Source organism: Dipodomys spectabilis, unplaced genomic scaffold (assembly GCF_019054845.1).
Source record: "Dipodomys spectabilis isolate Male_0828 unplaced genomic scaffold, ASM1905484v1 ptg000024l, whole genome shotgun sequence".
Taxonomy (NCBI): domain Eukaryota; kingdom Metazoa; phylum Chordata; class Mammalia; order Rodentia; family Heteromyidae; genus Dipodomys; species Dipodomys spectabilis.
In genome coordinates, this window is record NW_024870701.1 from 25,375,218 (window position 1) to 25,391,622 (window position 16,405).

Sequence of the window (16,405 nt, forward strand, 5' to 3'; positions counted from 1 at the left end):
AAGCAGGATACCAAAGGCCATACCAACTCTAACAGATAATAAAATCACAGTTGGAGGTGAGAAGATGGAGGCAGCTGGCAACATTGCAAGGTATTGCACTTCCCCCACTCATCTTTCCTTCAAGTGCTGGGTGGACTCATCTATCAGCTATGCCTTCACATCAGGATAAGGTTCTCACTCAGTCATGGCAGGTTTTCCAGACACTGATCTGGGCTTTCTGGCTCTCATTAGATCCTTAAGGAATACTAGCAATGGGCCAAAGGCCATCATCTTGACTCTATCTCCCCAGCCCTTGGCTCCATGACCAGAGGCTGTCAAGGCTGCCTGTGTTGGGATGAATGATCATGGTTCTCCCAGACAGGAGAGATTAAACCAAAGCAGCATTCATCCAAGGAGCAGAGGGCTCTGACTCCTGCTCACCGAGATGGGAGACCCAGTGGGCCTTTGACTAGACAGTGTTGTCAGCAGCCACAGTTCTTTCTGACATTGCTCTGTTTCCCAGGTCCCATTCTTCTTCTCTCTTCCTTGGATGCAGACCGACAGGGGAAATTGGAGGCCAGCATTCACATACAGTGACCCCACCTATAGAAAGTTTGTGACTATCAGTAGCACTAAGAAAATGAATTATAACCAGGCATTGTGGCTCATACCTGCAATCCTAGCTACTCAGGAGGTTGAGATATGAGCCAGCCTGGACTGAAAACTCCCCACGAGACATCTCCAATTAACCACCAGAAAAACTGGAAGTGGGGCTGTGGCTCAAAGTGGTAAGCAAAAGAGCTCAGGGAGAATACCCCGGCCCTAAGTTCAAGCCCCATGACTGACAAAAAAAGAATTATAAGTTAAAGCTATATGAATGACAACATTTACATTAATATTAACTAACCGTTGAGAGATGCTTTATGAAAAAGTATTTTCCCACACACCTCTCAGGCAGGTAGGGTAGCTTCATCCCATTGAGTGTCAATTATGGCCCAAGGTCTCTGCTACCTGATGGTGTTACAGACATGAGAAGGCCTGCTTCCCACCTGTGTTTTTCTCCTACCAGGGCTTCCAGACAACAACGAAGAGTCACAGATTCCCAACCCATTCATCTAGCTAGTGACACAACAGCATTACAGCATGACCCCCCCCCACCACACACACACTTCCCCTGCCCAACTCACTGGCCTTTCCCAACTTTTACTGCACAGTCTTAGAGATTGGTGTGAAATTTAGCCTGCATGTCATCCAAAGGGGAGAAGTCACCAGACATGGTTTGTGAATAGAGGCACTTTATGGTTAGGCTGAAACAGGTATTAGGTCTTGTTTGGCCAGGACTGAGCACAGTATACAGATATAGTCTAAGCTCCTGGCCCTATTGCCCATTGCTACGACCTCTTCTGAGCGGCCTGTGTTGAGAGGCTGACTTAGGATCTGATGCAAATTCATGACATTTCACTTACTCTCTCTGTTTTTCTTTTAATCTGCACTAACCTTTCTCTTCCAGAAACTGGCAGACCATTTAAAATTCAGCATGTGCCACCAATTTGGTATTGTGCTTCTCACAGTCAATGTTGGATTTTTTTGTGAGAAAAAAATAAGTTCTGTGCTTGGAGCCCTCCAAATCCCACTCTTAACAGCTCAGTTAGGCAAGTGATGTAAGCCATACTAAAGACAAATGCAGAGCTCCATTCCTAGGCTCCCAGAGGGCTTCTGCTCTACTCAGGTCCTAAGTAGGAGGGTGAGTTTATACCGTGTCCTGGTGATTTTTCCCATGGCACTTGGAAGAAGATAAGCCGTAGCAGATACTTGGTGCTGGGTAGGGTAAAACTCCTTGGTGCAGGAGGATGGCTGTCACAAGCAGATAACTCCCTGGGAACAGGGCTGGGGGTGCATAGGTAGTGGTCCCTGTGGGCAGGATCTGCAGCTCTATGAGGCCATGTCTGAGTGATTTAGAGCCAGACTGGCCTGCCACTGACCAGCTATGTAAGTTAAGCAAGTGATTCAGCTTCTCTCTACATGAGATTGTCACCAGCTAAGTGGGTATACTAATGGTAACTACCTCCTACCTCCCAGACAGAAGTGAAGATTAAATGAGGACATGGAAGGAAACACCAGGTACAGAGCCTCAGGTGAGGACATGAGCCTGGCTTTTCCCTGGGTTGTTAACTCCAGAAGGGAGCCATGGTGCTTGCTGTCAAGTCTCCAGTGCCCAGCACATAATGATAGCTGACCATATCCCATGGACAGTTCTTACAGACTAGTAGGAGGGAGCCCAATACCTTGATGTTGAGAAGAGGCCTTGTGTGACAAGCCATCCCTGTGGGCCAGCCAGCCTTGGACTTTAGGTGACAGGAAAGCAGGGGTAGTCTTCAGAGAATCCTCTGGCAGTTATGCAGGGTGGGTTGCAGTTTGCTTTGTCTCTGATATGAAAATCAGCCACCCTGGGGACGCAAAATGAGACAGCTACTTTGGAAGGCAGTTTGGCAGTTTCTTCAAAGGCACAATCAGGGCAGTATACTATCTGTCTGTCAAACTCTCAGATATTCACCATACTAACTGAAAAAAAACAAAAACAAAAAACAAACACACACACACAAAATAACAAAAAAAATTGTACACAAAGCTGGGTGCCAGTGGCTCACACCTATAATCCTAGTGACTCAGGAGTCTGAGATCTGAGGACTGTAGTTTGAAGCCAGCCCGCACAGACAAATGTCTGAGACTCTTATCTCCAACTAACAAGTGAAAAAAAATCCAGAAGTAGAGCTATGGCTCCAGTGGTAGAGTGTCAGTCTTGAACAAAAAGGCTAAGCAGAAGTGCGAGGCCCCAGTACTGGCACTAAATAAATTAAGAAATTAATTAAACATCTGTACACAAATGTTTACAGCAGTCCTATTTATAATTACCCCAAACTAGAAGCAACTAACAAGTCCTTCAGTAGGCCAATGAGTAAGTAAATGACAGTACATCCAAACAACACTACAGTGTTCAGTCATTGGAAATGAGCTGTCAGTAAGAAGACATTACCTAGTGAAAGAAGCCAGTCTGAAAAGGCTACATAACTCTATAATAAATTTTGAAAAAGGGAAAACTATGGAGACCATACCAAGATCAGTGATTGTCAGGGATCAGGGAGTAGGAGATGAGTCAATGGGTAAAAGAAATTTGAGGAACAATAAAACTGTCCTATATGATTCTCTAATTCTCACACATTTGTCCCCCCAAAAAAACAACATAGAAAGCACACAAAGTACCCCTAATGAGAGCTATAGACTCCAATAAAGAAAAATACATCAACCCCAACACATCAATTCTAACGAAGGTGCCATGACAGCCCAACACCTAGTGTTAACAATCCAGGAAGGTGAGTCAGGATGAGGAGAATGGATGGGTCCCCTCTCTTCTATTTGCTCAGTGTAAGCCTGAAACTGCCCAATGTGGGGGTGCTTTGGGGAAGCCCAGCAAATATTTATAGAGAGTCGACTAGGGTCTAACCGATCCCACCTAGCTAACTAGGGCATGGAGCCAGTTTAGTCTGATTCAGAGGAAAAGGAAGGTGTGTGTGTGTGTGTGTGTGTGTGTGTGTGTGTGTGTGTGTGTGTGTGTGTGTGTGTGTGTGTGTGTGTGTGTGTGTGTGTGTGTGTGTGTGTGTGTGTGTGTGTGTGTGTGTGTGTGTGTGTGTGTGTGTCTTGGAAATGGTCTTCTCAGGCAGTCAGATTCTCTTTGAGGTGATGGCTCCTTGGAAGGCAGAATTTCTGTTGACCATGGCTTAGAATCTTAAAATAGACCTGAGAAAGAAAGAAGGCTGAGCCCAGAGCCAAGGCCAACAGTGGAGCCTGAGCCTGGGAGGGGATCCTGTCCAAGGAACAAAGGCTTAATCTCTGTGGTCAGGCAGCCCCATCGCAGCTCTCTGCTCAGTCATGCACATTTAATTTTTTTCTGGCCTCAGGAAGGTATGGCTGGTATGGGCAGATCTGAGGAAGGGCCCCAACCACGGGTGGCCTGGGGCAGTGGAGAGAGGGCAAAGTGGCAGAGACCAGCCTTCCCACAGCAAGCAATTCTCAGTGTTACAAGACTGAATAACAGTTTAGATTTGGAAAAAGGAGTTTTCTCAGACACAGGAAAAGGATATAATTGAAATAAAGAGTAAGAGTCTTCCTGTCTGCTGGGTACATGGGGAGGGTGTCTGGGAGGCAGTAAGGCTTCCCTATGGGGGTGACATATTTGGAATGGTGATACTTTGAGCTCAGATAGCACAGAGAGGGCAGACCGCTCTGTCCTCAGTGACCACGGTCTAATCTTGGTGCCTGTTTCTACTGTGGGTTTTTTGCCTCTGTACTATTTTTCTGTACAAATTCCTCCATCTCAACATGCTTTCTTTCTAGAAAGTTCTCCCTCTACCTACCCTGCACCATGGGGATGTTCAATGTCTGTATTTCTCTCTGCTTTAGGAACTATGACAGCAATGACAAACATGGAACAAGTGATAGACTGGTATGGGGTAACTTTGGGCAGGCTCAGAGGGAAGGCTGACTAGACTCGTGTCCCTTCAGCTTTGCCTTCTGTCTTCCTAGAGCTAAACGCCTCCACTCCCACCTCTAACATGGAGTAAAGAGGGATCATACATATCTCAACCCAAAGCAGGCCACTTCTCAGAGTGTAAGGGGATACTATTAATAGCCACTTGGGACAGCAGCCACGGGGTGACTCGGCCATTCTAACCACATGTGGCACTACCAACAGTGCCATTCAATTTTGAGGCCTGGGCAAGCTGTCATTGCTTCTCTGGAGTTGCTATGGTATGGTGGGAAGAGATGGCCCCCATGAATCAGCTCCCCTTAAGAGAGTATGGGGGTGGTGTCCACAAACAATCCCGAGGGAAAATATCACACATTGCAGGCCAAGGCAGTACTACCTGTTTTGTAGGAAATATAAGCACTCTGCCTGGCTGATTCTCTGCACCCCAGAGGCTCCTGCTTAGATCCCAGCCCTGCCAGAAGTTTACCTGGACATCCATTTCCCAATCGCCCTAGTAGCATTTCCATCTCAGTGTCTCAGTTCCACATGTACAGGGCCATCTCCCAGCAGACCTGGAGGGCAGAGACACCATGTGTCACTGATCTGTAGGACTTCCTGTTCCTTGCTCCCCCATCGTAGTACATTAAAATCTCTATTTTAATCAGGGTGGACTCCTGGGATGCAGCAGACAGTCATTGAGTCTGCAGGGGTAGGGCACTTCCAAGTGGAGCTACAGAGGTAGGAATGTTGGTACCACAGAACCTGGGCTGTAAGTCACCAACCCTGAAGGCAGATAGATAACTGAGTTTGAGGATCTGGGTAGCTGTGCAATCACCACACCTGGGGGAGGGGAGAAAGGAGGCAGGCTGGATTGTAGCATTTGCTTCCAGGTTCTTGGAGGGCCACTAGGAAGCTATCCTCAGCTTTCCTCCTATTTCTCTTTGAATACTTTTGATTTTGTGTATGCATCTATGGCCTAGAAATGTAATCCTATTTCTGCATTCCAGTCTCCAGTCCAAAGGAGTAGGAGTAAGGTTCTCAGAGCCAAAGCCCATGGCTGCCATGTGTGGCAGATGGCCTCTTAACTGGTGTGATTGGTCAGCTAATTGAAACATCTTAACATCTAACATACACTTGACATTTATTTACTAAACTTTCCATGTAGATGCCTTTTCTTTGACTTTGCATCTCTTGGATGGAATAGTTCACTTTATCTTTGTGCATAAATCTTATTCAAATGGCTTTGACTACAACTTCAGTTGTCCCTCCTCCATCCCAGTGGAATGAGAGATCAGATATACTTGCAAAATAATCTGAGTATATGTTTTTTAAACTCCCTAGGTTTTTTTGGATGTCTTAATGGCTTATAGTTGTTTTACCTACCTTTAACTTAATAGCATTAAAAAAAATCCCTAGTTTTTTCCTCCCAATCTTTCCAACATTTCCTCTCAGATCTCCTAGAAATGGTCCCTTCTTATACAACAGTATTGAGTTGGTTGGTATACTATTTAATTAAATCACATAATTACAATAGTAAGTCTCACTGGCATAAACAGGGTTGGGAACTAAGCCAGCTGTCCCCAGGGAAGCAGTGCTCAGCTGGTGGGAGCAGACATAGGGATAGTTTGGACCACAGCCCACGTGTCCCATGTGTTCCTCCAGCTACGGGTGTCAGTCAGAGGCAATGGAGGAGGCTTACAAATTTGGCAAGAGAGTTACATGTTGCTCAGAGCATCTGGGGTTCCCCTTCCAAGGGACAGGCCAGAAGTTTATTCTCCAGTGTCTAAGGATTCTCTTTACCCACCTTACTTGATCCTCACCAGGTACTGCCTCCTCCCAGCACTGCCCTGTGCTGAGTGGGTCACCCCACTGCAGATGCCCTCCACCCAGCACTCCCACACCCAGGACTTCCTCCCATGCAGCTGTCTAAAGGATCTGGCCAACCAACTCTCCAGCATCAGTGATAGACAATACCAAATGTAGCCCTCTCTCGGAGGTTAGGAGCACTTCTTACAGTACATGTCAACCTCGTTTTGACAGGAAATGACATAATTTCTGGCATCTGTGGTAGATGTCTGGAGGGTTTGGGAGTCAGAAGAACATCCAGGAGTTCTCTTCCTCACACAGTCTTCCAGAGCCTGAAATTCTTGGTCATGTCCAAGAGTGACATAACAAGCTATGGTTTAACCAATTTTTCTTTACATTCCCAAGTTCATTACAGAGTATGGGGGTACTTTCCTGCTTAATCTTCCTTATCAGAGTCATATTCCTTATATGAATAGTATTCTTTACCCCCTGAACCAAACTAAGAAATTTACATTTAATCCAATCAGCCAACAACCAAGAATGTTCAAGGATTATCAGGTACCTGTTACTATTAGGAAGAGAGGGAATTCTCTCCATAGTAGGCATTAGTTATGTTGAACCATTCATCATTCATCTCTGCTTCTCAAGAGAACCCTAATTTCCTCCCAGAATATTATTGGCCCCCTCCCCAAACCAAGATGTTTCAAGGGTGGGTCAAGTTTGACATAAGCCAATCAATTCATCTCAGCTCTCTGACCATAATGATTGAACCAATTTTACCCTATAAAATACAAAGGCATTTTGGCGGGGGGGGGGGGGGGGATAGGGATGGGGAGAATCCCCATCACTGTTCATGTGGAAAGTCCATTAAAAGCCTAGAGCTATGACTGCTATTGTGTTACCAAAAGAAGTCTAGATGTCAGCACTGAGCTACCACCACCAAATGGAACTGGAGACCTGATTCAACTCTCTGAATATCATTGTCTCTGAACTGTTCATCTACTTAAGCCAATAGATTCCTTTCAGTTTTGAATTAATCTTGAAAAAAAAAACCAAATACATATACATGCATTGAAAATCAAAAGCAATAAAAGCCCCACAATGAATCATAGCAGACCTTCCCACATGAAGCCTCAGTTCCCAAAGATTAAACTCTCTCAATTGTTATAGCTATTTCTCCTGTGCTTTCCTATCATATTTCTGAATAGCAGATTATAATAGAGTCTAGAGCCACTGTAACAAAATGCCATAGGCTGAGTAGTTCAAACAACCAAAATTTCTTTGCCATGGTTTTGGGGGCTGGAAGTCCAATGTCAAGGTGCTGGCCTGTAGATGGTCTTCTTACTGTACCCTCATGTGGTTAGAAGAGCAAACTGTCTGCTGGCTCTTCTTTATAAGGACACTAATCTTAGTGCTCAGAGTTCCATTTTATGCTCTCATTTAACCTTCATCTTAGCTACTTCCTTACTCCAAATACAGCCATACTTGGGATTGGGGCTTCAGCATGGGAATTATAGAGGGACACAAAGCAGTTCCCAGCGCATGGTATATACTGTTTCTAGGCTTTCAATGTCTCAACATTATCTATCAGTATCCCCTAATAAAAAAGTTATTTTTCTCTCCTGTTTGCCCCACCTCCCACCTCTATGAAACAGTTCTAGCCGCTGTATCCTCCCACCATTTTGAGTTAAGCCAATTGTCAGTATTCACAGAATTGTGATGATGAGCCACATGACATTTCTTTTCCTGCATAACCTTTCCATCTCCTCTAGTGTTAAAAATGGATTTATATACACCTAATATTTATTTATTCACAATTTGACTGCCAAGTTATTAAAGTCCTTCTGGAAGCAGTTCAGTGCATTAGAAATCCATCCATTTGTTCTGTGTTGTTCCTGGTGTCATCTAGACTGTCATCCCTACCTGTTATTCCAGTCATTATCAATTGCTCCTGAGCCTGTTATCTGGGATTTTTTTTACAAAATATCTCCAGACACACTGCATGGGCTTGTAGGCTGTTCAAACTATGGCAAGATACCCATCTTTATTATCTTACAATTTTGAAGGTCAGGAGTCTGAAATGGGCCTGATTGAGCTAAAACCAAGGTGTTGTCAGATTCTGTGTTCTTTCCAGAGACTCTAGGAGAGAATAGGTTCCCATCACCTGATATCCATCTTGTTTTTCCTCACAAAGGCCCTTGTGAGTATATTGAGTATATCTGGATAACACAGGAGTCTCTTCCCCCCTTGGAGCTGGTTGGTTAGCAGTCTACATGCTATCTGCAATGGAAAGTCTTTCACCATAAAACATAACACATTCATGATTAGGACATTGCCATCTTTGGGGCCATTGCTTTGCCTACTACACACACTAGTCTTGTTTTTGGATGTATTGTCGTGTCCAGGTGTAAATCTTCCTCTAGCAGCTTCTTGAGAAGGACTGCCTGAGAGACAGTACTTTGGAGACCATGTCTACCTGAAACAACTGGATCTTCCCTTGCTCTCCATTTTCCATCAGCACATGAACAGAAAGGGAAGTGAGAAGTCATATATCCACAGAAGGTTGAAGTACTGTTCCCAAGTCTTCTAGGTGCCTGGAATGTTTGTGCAATCTATGACAGTTCTGTGTCCCAACTTCTGAATGCAATGCAGACCTACCTCCCCACCCAAAGTTTATGTTTGTTTTGGTAGTAATAGTGCTTGAAGTCATGCCTTGCATTCGCTATTCAGATAGACTACTTGAGCCACACTTCCTACCCCCTCAAAAATATTATTTTGGCAGTACTGAGGTTTAAATTCAAGGACTTGAGCTTGCTAGACAAGAGCTCTACCATTTGAGTCACACCATCAGACTTCCCTCACTGAAAGTTTTGTAAATCTTCTGGTATTCGAAAATTCAGCAATGATGTGCTTTGGGGTGAGTCTGCCCCATTCATGATAATGAAATCTGAAATGTGGTCCTGAGAGCTTCTAATACAATTTCTCTGACCATTTCTTCTCTCAATGGTTTTGTTCTCCGGACTTAGGGTTCCTCCTAAACTGACCTTCTAATCTCTTAGTTTTTCCATCCCAGTTTCTACGTTGCTATCCCTTCTGGCTTTCTGATGAAGTCCTTCAACTCCTTCTCTCAAACCTTCTACTGTATTTTTAATTTCTGCTATTATGTGTATAATTTCCTAGCATTCTTCCTTATTCTTTGGATGTTCCCTTTTTATAACCTCCCATTCTCATTTTATGGGTGTATTATCTCCTTTTATCTCTCTGAAGACATCAATTATAGTTTTATGGAAGTTTTCTCCCACTCCTGGATTTGGCTCTAATTCTTTCAGCTCTTTTTTTGTTTACTGCACACACACACACACACACACACACACACACACACACACACACACACAAAGAGTGGGGAAGTTACTATTTAGCACAAGTTTTTTCTTACTCTCTTAAAAAGCAACAGAAACAGAACTGGTCCCATGTGCTGGAGGAGTAGCAGTAGTGTGGCTCACCACTGGGACTAGGCAGCATGCAGATGACCACATCCTTTCAGTTCAGTGCAGATCCCAAACAGACAAGAGAAACTTGGGCATCACACTTGTGTGGATGCTCCTTTCCATATAAGAATGGAGACAAGTATCTCAACACCCTGAGTCTCACCGGAGCCTATGAAAGGCATTGCTATTTAACTATGTCATTTCTATAAAGCAAATCATTCCGCTGTGAGGTATCCTTTTCCTCTCCTCCATGACACATACAATTCTCCAGTTCAGCATGTTGAAAAGGAAAGTTGCCTTCTTTTGACTTATTTCTTCAAACATGAGAAACACAATAACAATAAAGGAAATGCCCCCCTAAAAGCCATAACAGAAGTATCTAGAAGAAAAGGTATATCCCAGGATATAAACCAGAGGAATGCTGGGCCACAGAGAGGTATCTTTTGTATCCTAGGAAACTCCATCAAGGCTCCTCTATTCCTAATCCCATGATGACATCACTCTAGCTCTGTCCTGGCCCTGCTAGAGTACTTGTCCCACGCTCTGGCAAGTTTCTCCAGGAAGCTCAGTAACTCATGACATCAGGTTTCCACGCTTCTCTTTCCATTTACTTTTTGGACCCCATCTCCTTCCACCCACACTCCAGGTGGCCTACCTCTGCTCAGCCCTCCCCCATCTCTCTCTCTCTCTCTCTCTCTCTCTCTCTCTTCCAAAACCATCTCCCTCACCATGGCCCCAGGCACCTCTTTCTTCAAAAACTTTGTTGGTATAAAATAGTCCATGTAAACTGGGTACTGGTAGCTCATACTTGTAATTCTAGCTACTCAGGAGGCTGAGATACGAGGATCTGCCAGCCTGGGCAGAAATGTCTGTACAACTCCTATCTCCAGTTAACCAACAAAAAGCTTGAAGTAAAGATGTGGCTCAAGTGGCAGAGCAGCAGTCTTGAGTGATAAAACCAAGCAAGAGGCCCTGAGTTTAAATCCCAGTACCAGCACACACACACACACACACACACACACACACACACACACACACACACACACACACACACACACACACACACACACACACACACACTCCATATAGAAAAAAACAGCGGCAAAGAAAACAAATGGCAAATCCTTGTATGCCCTCCCCACGCAGCCTAAATGAGAGGTACCCTGTAACCCCAGGCTCTGTGACAAACATTCCCAGTAACCTTTGAAACAACCCAGGGAGCTGCATCAGCCCACAACACAGCCAGCTTTCACACATGGACTCATCAACACTCCTGTCCCATCTCCTCTTATGGCTGTGAGGAGCTACCTTCCACCAACTAATCTGCCCTTTTCATTGTGATCCTACCACTTCCCTGTTGTGGAACCCCCCACCCCTCTCCCTACCCCACCAGCCTTCCTGCCTGCCCCTACATCTAGTTAAAAGACACACAGTGGAGAACTCAGAGGTGGACCAAAGACTTTTACTTAGATGCTATTACTAGGCAGGGCTACCATCTATATTAGGCATGAAGAGAGCCTGTAGGAAGGTAAGGACAGAGATGCTCTCCAGCTTAAATCCAAGAGAGTAGAGTTGGTGTCTGATGATCTGCGCAGCAGAAAAGGGAGGTGGCTACTATGCCCTAGAAAAGCCGTGACCATTTTCCAGCATTGATGGCGGTAAAGAGGGGGCAAGTTAGGACCTTCCAGATGAGTCAGGAGACATCAGACTGGGACAGACAGAGAAAGGAACTCAGACAAACTAGAGAGGAGGAGCAAGCCACCAGCCGAGACAGTACGGCAGAGGTTCATAAGAACCTGCACTCAGATCCGTGGGTGTGTATGCACCCAAGTCCCTTGAAATTCTTCCTCTAACATCCATTCTACCACACAGGCAATGGGAGGGCACAAGGGGCAGTGCTGTTGAGCAGAGGCAGAATACAAGTCACCCAATACCCTGTCACCTGCAGCCTCTGCCCCAGGAAACAAGAGGTACCCACCTAGCCAGGAGTCCCAGGGCATCTGCCATCCATAGCCCAGGGCAAAGGCCTGCTTTTGGGAGTAGGATTATTCCCACTTTTCCTCCCAGCTGCCTCCAGAGTAGAGTTGCCTGCCTGCTGCCCCACTTCACCCTGGCCTTGGCCCAGTGCTGTGCCACCTTTGATGTTGCCAGGCCCCAGCTCTGGCAGGAGTAGGAGACAAGACACCAATGCCTGCTACACTGGGCTTCCCTCCTAGCAAAGGCTGGAAGGTGGCAGGTTCCCCCGGGGCGGGGGGTGGGGGGGAGGGTTGCTTAACTACTTTATTTTGAGGAAACTGAAAGCTGCAAACAGGGACAAAAATGGGGAGTATCTTAGAAATGCTCCGAGTTTCAGAAGAATGGACTTTCTCTTCTGACTCCACACAAAATTCTGAAAAGCAAGCAAGAACAGGGACCGCAGTTCCTGGAGTATCTCCAGGGTGCCACCCTCTGCAGTGTCCCCCTCTCTTTGTGTCCATCTCTGGGCATCAACCCATCCCTGCCCCCAGGCTGAGCTGGGTATTCCCATGGTCTCATGCTTAGCTTGGCCCTAGGCTCCATACCAAAGTACTGTAAATGAATCCTGCAGGTGAAAGCTATGTCTTACTCATCTTCATAGCCCCAGTATCCAGCCCAGGGTCTGACAAACACCAAATGAAGGCAGGACCATTTGCAGTGGTCTTTGCATGACACAGTGTCATTATTTTGTAACTAAATAGTATCCTATCATGTATAAATCCCACATTTTCACTACCCATTAATGGATACAGATCAAGTCTACTTCTTGTCCATTTTGAATAGCGCTTCTATAACCAGGAATGTAAAGCTATCTCTTAGACTTAATGATTTTACTTCCTTTGGAAATCACTGGTGAGACTGCTGGATCATATGGTAATTCTACTTTTAATATTTTGAGGACTACTTCTGCTGTGAGAAGATTTTTCAGGACAGTCAGTGAGTTTTTATTGAGGGCCAGCATTTGCAGAAGGGGTTAGTGGGTGTCTTCCTCCTTGTGGTATATAGTTGCTTAGGATAAGACTAATTCTCTGAGGAGGGGTGTCTCTTGTATGTGCAGTTTCTCTGGGGACTTTGTAGGGTTAGCCATAAGCTCTCTTCCCTCTCTGATGGGTCCTTAAACCTAAGCCATGTGCCCCAACCCATCAACCATAGTATGAAGCTGTCTGTGAACACTTGAGAAATGGCTGGGACCTCATCTCATGGCCCTCACTCTCCCTAACGCCCACTCCTCTTTTGCATTCCCTTTGATTTATATGGAAGTCACTCTACCAAAACTCACTCCCTGGGGTGATAGGAGACAGAGAGAAGATCCTTGCAAAGAAAAAAAAAAGATCATAGTCCTTTATATGCCTCCCAAGCTCAAACTCCTGCTAAAGATTCATCTCCCCATGAACCTTCACAACCCCATTCTACACCTATTTTTATAGCTAAAAACTCACTGTTCTTACTACTTCTACCTCTTTTTTTTTTTAAATTTGGGCAGTACTAGGATTTGACCTCAGGACCATTTATTTGCCATACAAGTACTCTACTACTCAAGCCATATCCCCAAGTCCTTTTGCTTTAAGTTTGTTTTTCAGATAGGGTTTTAAGCTGTTGCCTAGAACCACAATCCTTCTACCTCCTCTTCCTGAGTAGCTAGGATTACAAGTATGCACCACCACACCTGGCTTGTCTTCACCTCTTGCGTGCCTTCTGGATTGGTTCTAATTTAGAGACTTCAACTGGATGCATACAGAGGACTACTAACACCCCTTTCTTATTTTTCTGGGAGGCCAGGCCCATGCAGAGTAGAAAGGAATGTGTTGGGAGCTTATGTTGACCTTAGAGCCAAAACTTAACTCCTGACCATACCTTAGGGATCCTTCTTCTTCCTGTAACTTGAGCTTTGATTCCTTGTCTATAGCCCCTCTAACAAACAAGCAAATGGTTGACCCAGACTAGAAATCTGATGAATATTTAGCAAGTGGTCATGTAATTGGTTCCAAAGCCTAAGATCATCTCTCTCTTCACACTTCATACACTTGCAGCCAGAGCTGTGCCAGAGCCTCCTGCAGAAACCAGCCACTTTCCCTTGGAGGGGAAAGAGGAAGTATATTCATTTAGACATCTAACTTGTCACCTGACTTCTCACTCACCAAGCCAAAGTAAGTCCTAATTATAATGGTGACAAAGGACTACAGACAACAGAAAAACAGCACAGCTTAGAAATGAGGTAGGAAGTACCTTTGGGGAGATCATAATTGTCAAGGGCCCAATGGTCAAAGCTCACAGAGACTTCTTTCTGTTCCCTCCCTCTGCTGTAAGAATGTTTTCAGAATAGCTAGAGAGTATATACTGAGGTCCAGAATCCTCCCCTATGTGATTTAGAATTGGTTAAGGCAAGACTAGTAATAACAAATAAATCTAATGGTAGATCAGGTCAAGAATCAGAAACCCATTGCATTTTCTATAGTGACAAACATGTGGAATAAAGAAGAACAATGCTAGAGAAATTATACTACCAGATATGGAAATTGCTACTATAACGCCATAGTAATAGGCAGAGTGGTATAGGCTCAAGGACAAAGTGTTCAGTGGAACAGAATAGAGTCCAGAAATAGCTTCATGTAGGGCAACTTGTAACTGCACTTCACTTTGGTAGAGTTTATAGTAAATGTTGTTTACAGTAAATTGTGCTTACAGGAAATGGTGCCAAGTCTACTGGACATTAGTATATTTAAAAAAAAATTGGACTTTGCCTCACACTAAAGAAAAATTAATTTGAGATGGGTCATATACCTAAGCAGAAAAGACAATGAAGTTGCTAAAATAAAACCTCATAAAATATATCTTCATCATGATCTTTAGTAGGCAAAAAAGTTCTTTTAGCAATAGGACAGAAAAAACACCATCGGGCCAGGCACCAGTGGCTCATGCCTGTAATCCTAGCTATTCAGGAGGCTGAGATCCAAAGCCAGCCTGGGCAGGAAAGTCCATGAGACTCTTATCTCCAATTAACCACCAGAAAACTGGAAGTGGCTCTGTGGCTCAAAGTGGTAGAGCACTAGCCTTGAGCTGAAGAGTTCAGGGACAGCACCCAGGTCCAGAGTTCAAGCCCCACAATGAAGGAAGAACAAAGGAAGGAAGGAAGGAAGGAAGGAAGGAAGGAAGGAAGGAAGGAAGGAAGGAAGGAAGGAAGGAAGGAAGGAGGGAGAGAGAGAAAGAAAGAAAGAAAGAAAGAGAGGGGGGAGGGAGGGAGGGAAGAGAGAGGGAAGGAGGGAGGGAGGGAAGGAGGGAGGACACCATCAGTAAAAATGTTTTCAAAATGAACTTTATTGAAATTAAGAACTGTTAAACAAAAGTGTCATAAAGTGAAGAATAAAAGGAAGCCACAGGATGAAAACAGATAGATCACAGATAATTCATATCCAGAATATACTTTTTTATACAAAGCCTACACCCAATAATAACAAGAACAAGAACAACAACAAAGATCAGATATCAATTTTAAAATGGAGAAATATTTGACAAGGCTTTTCACAAAAGAGGATATCAAAATGGCAATAGTGTGCAAATGTAAAATAATTAAACCACAGTGACACATCACTATACCAACCAGAATAACCAAGGAAAACATCAAGCACTAGGGAATACGTGTTGCACTGAAGCTCTGTAACTTCCTGAGAAGATCATCGACCGACTCAGGTACTTTGAAAGAGCACTCGGCTCTTTAGCTGTGAAAGCTAAATAAACATATACCACAAAACCCAGCAACTCCACACTCTGGTGTATACCCAACAGAAAAGATACTTATGTACACACACACACACATACACACACACACACACACATACACTCACTCAATCAATCAATCAATCAATATCTTCATTGAAGCTTTGTTTCAAAATTGTCTCAAGCTAGAAGTTACCCAACAGAAAAAACAGTGGTATAATCACACCATGGTTTGTGTACAGAAAAGGAAGGAAGGCAAATCACAGGGGACAGTACAAAAGAAATGAATGTGGCATAATTTCACTATATAACGTTGAAAACCATACAAGTGTTGACCTATGACTGAAGCAGGAAATTGTTTACTGCTTTTCTTTTTTTCTTTTTGGCAGTACTGGGGTTTTGAACACATTCGCAAGGCAATCACTCTATCACTGGAACCCTTTCAGCCTTAGTTATTTTTCATAAGGTCAGGTACTTTTTGCAGAAGCTGTCTTGGTCTGCAATGCTCCTACTTCTGCTTCCTATGAAGCTTGGATGACAGGCATGAACCACCATATTTGGTCTAGGATGGTGTTACTCTTGAGGAGGTCTTGGCTAGCAGGAGGCAAGACTGATTATGGTATGATTTAAGAGTATTTACCTATTTACACATTCATTAAGCTGTGCATTTAAGATATAGATCCATTACTAAAAATGGTTACAGGATGGAGAGAGACAAAACTCCAACAAGAGATAAGGAGAGATTAAAGCAGTACAGGCAGGTTATAAGAAGGGATGAGAGCTGGCATTGGTGACCTTCATTGTGCCTGGGAAATTAAAAGACTCTACTGTATTCAGGGTAAGTTCCAAAGAGAAGGTATATTTTACATCACCTAGT

General features: G+C 44.2%; 1 protein-coding gene across 1 annotated transcript in view; it reads right to left on the bottom strand.

The window, feature by feature from the left end:
- The window catches only part of Zbtb7c (zinc finger and BTB domain containing 7C), a 223,195-nt gene that overhangs the window by 126,457 nt on the left and 80,333 nt on the right, over positions 1–16,405 (bottom strand). Inside the window, exon 2 of the mRNA XM_042675347.1 lies at positions 2,265–2,426. The gene's annotated coding sequence lies outside the window, so the exon portion shown is untranslated. The remainder of the gene's footprint in view (positions 1–2,264; positions 2,427–16,405) is intronic.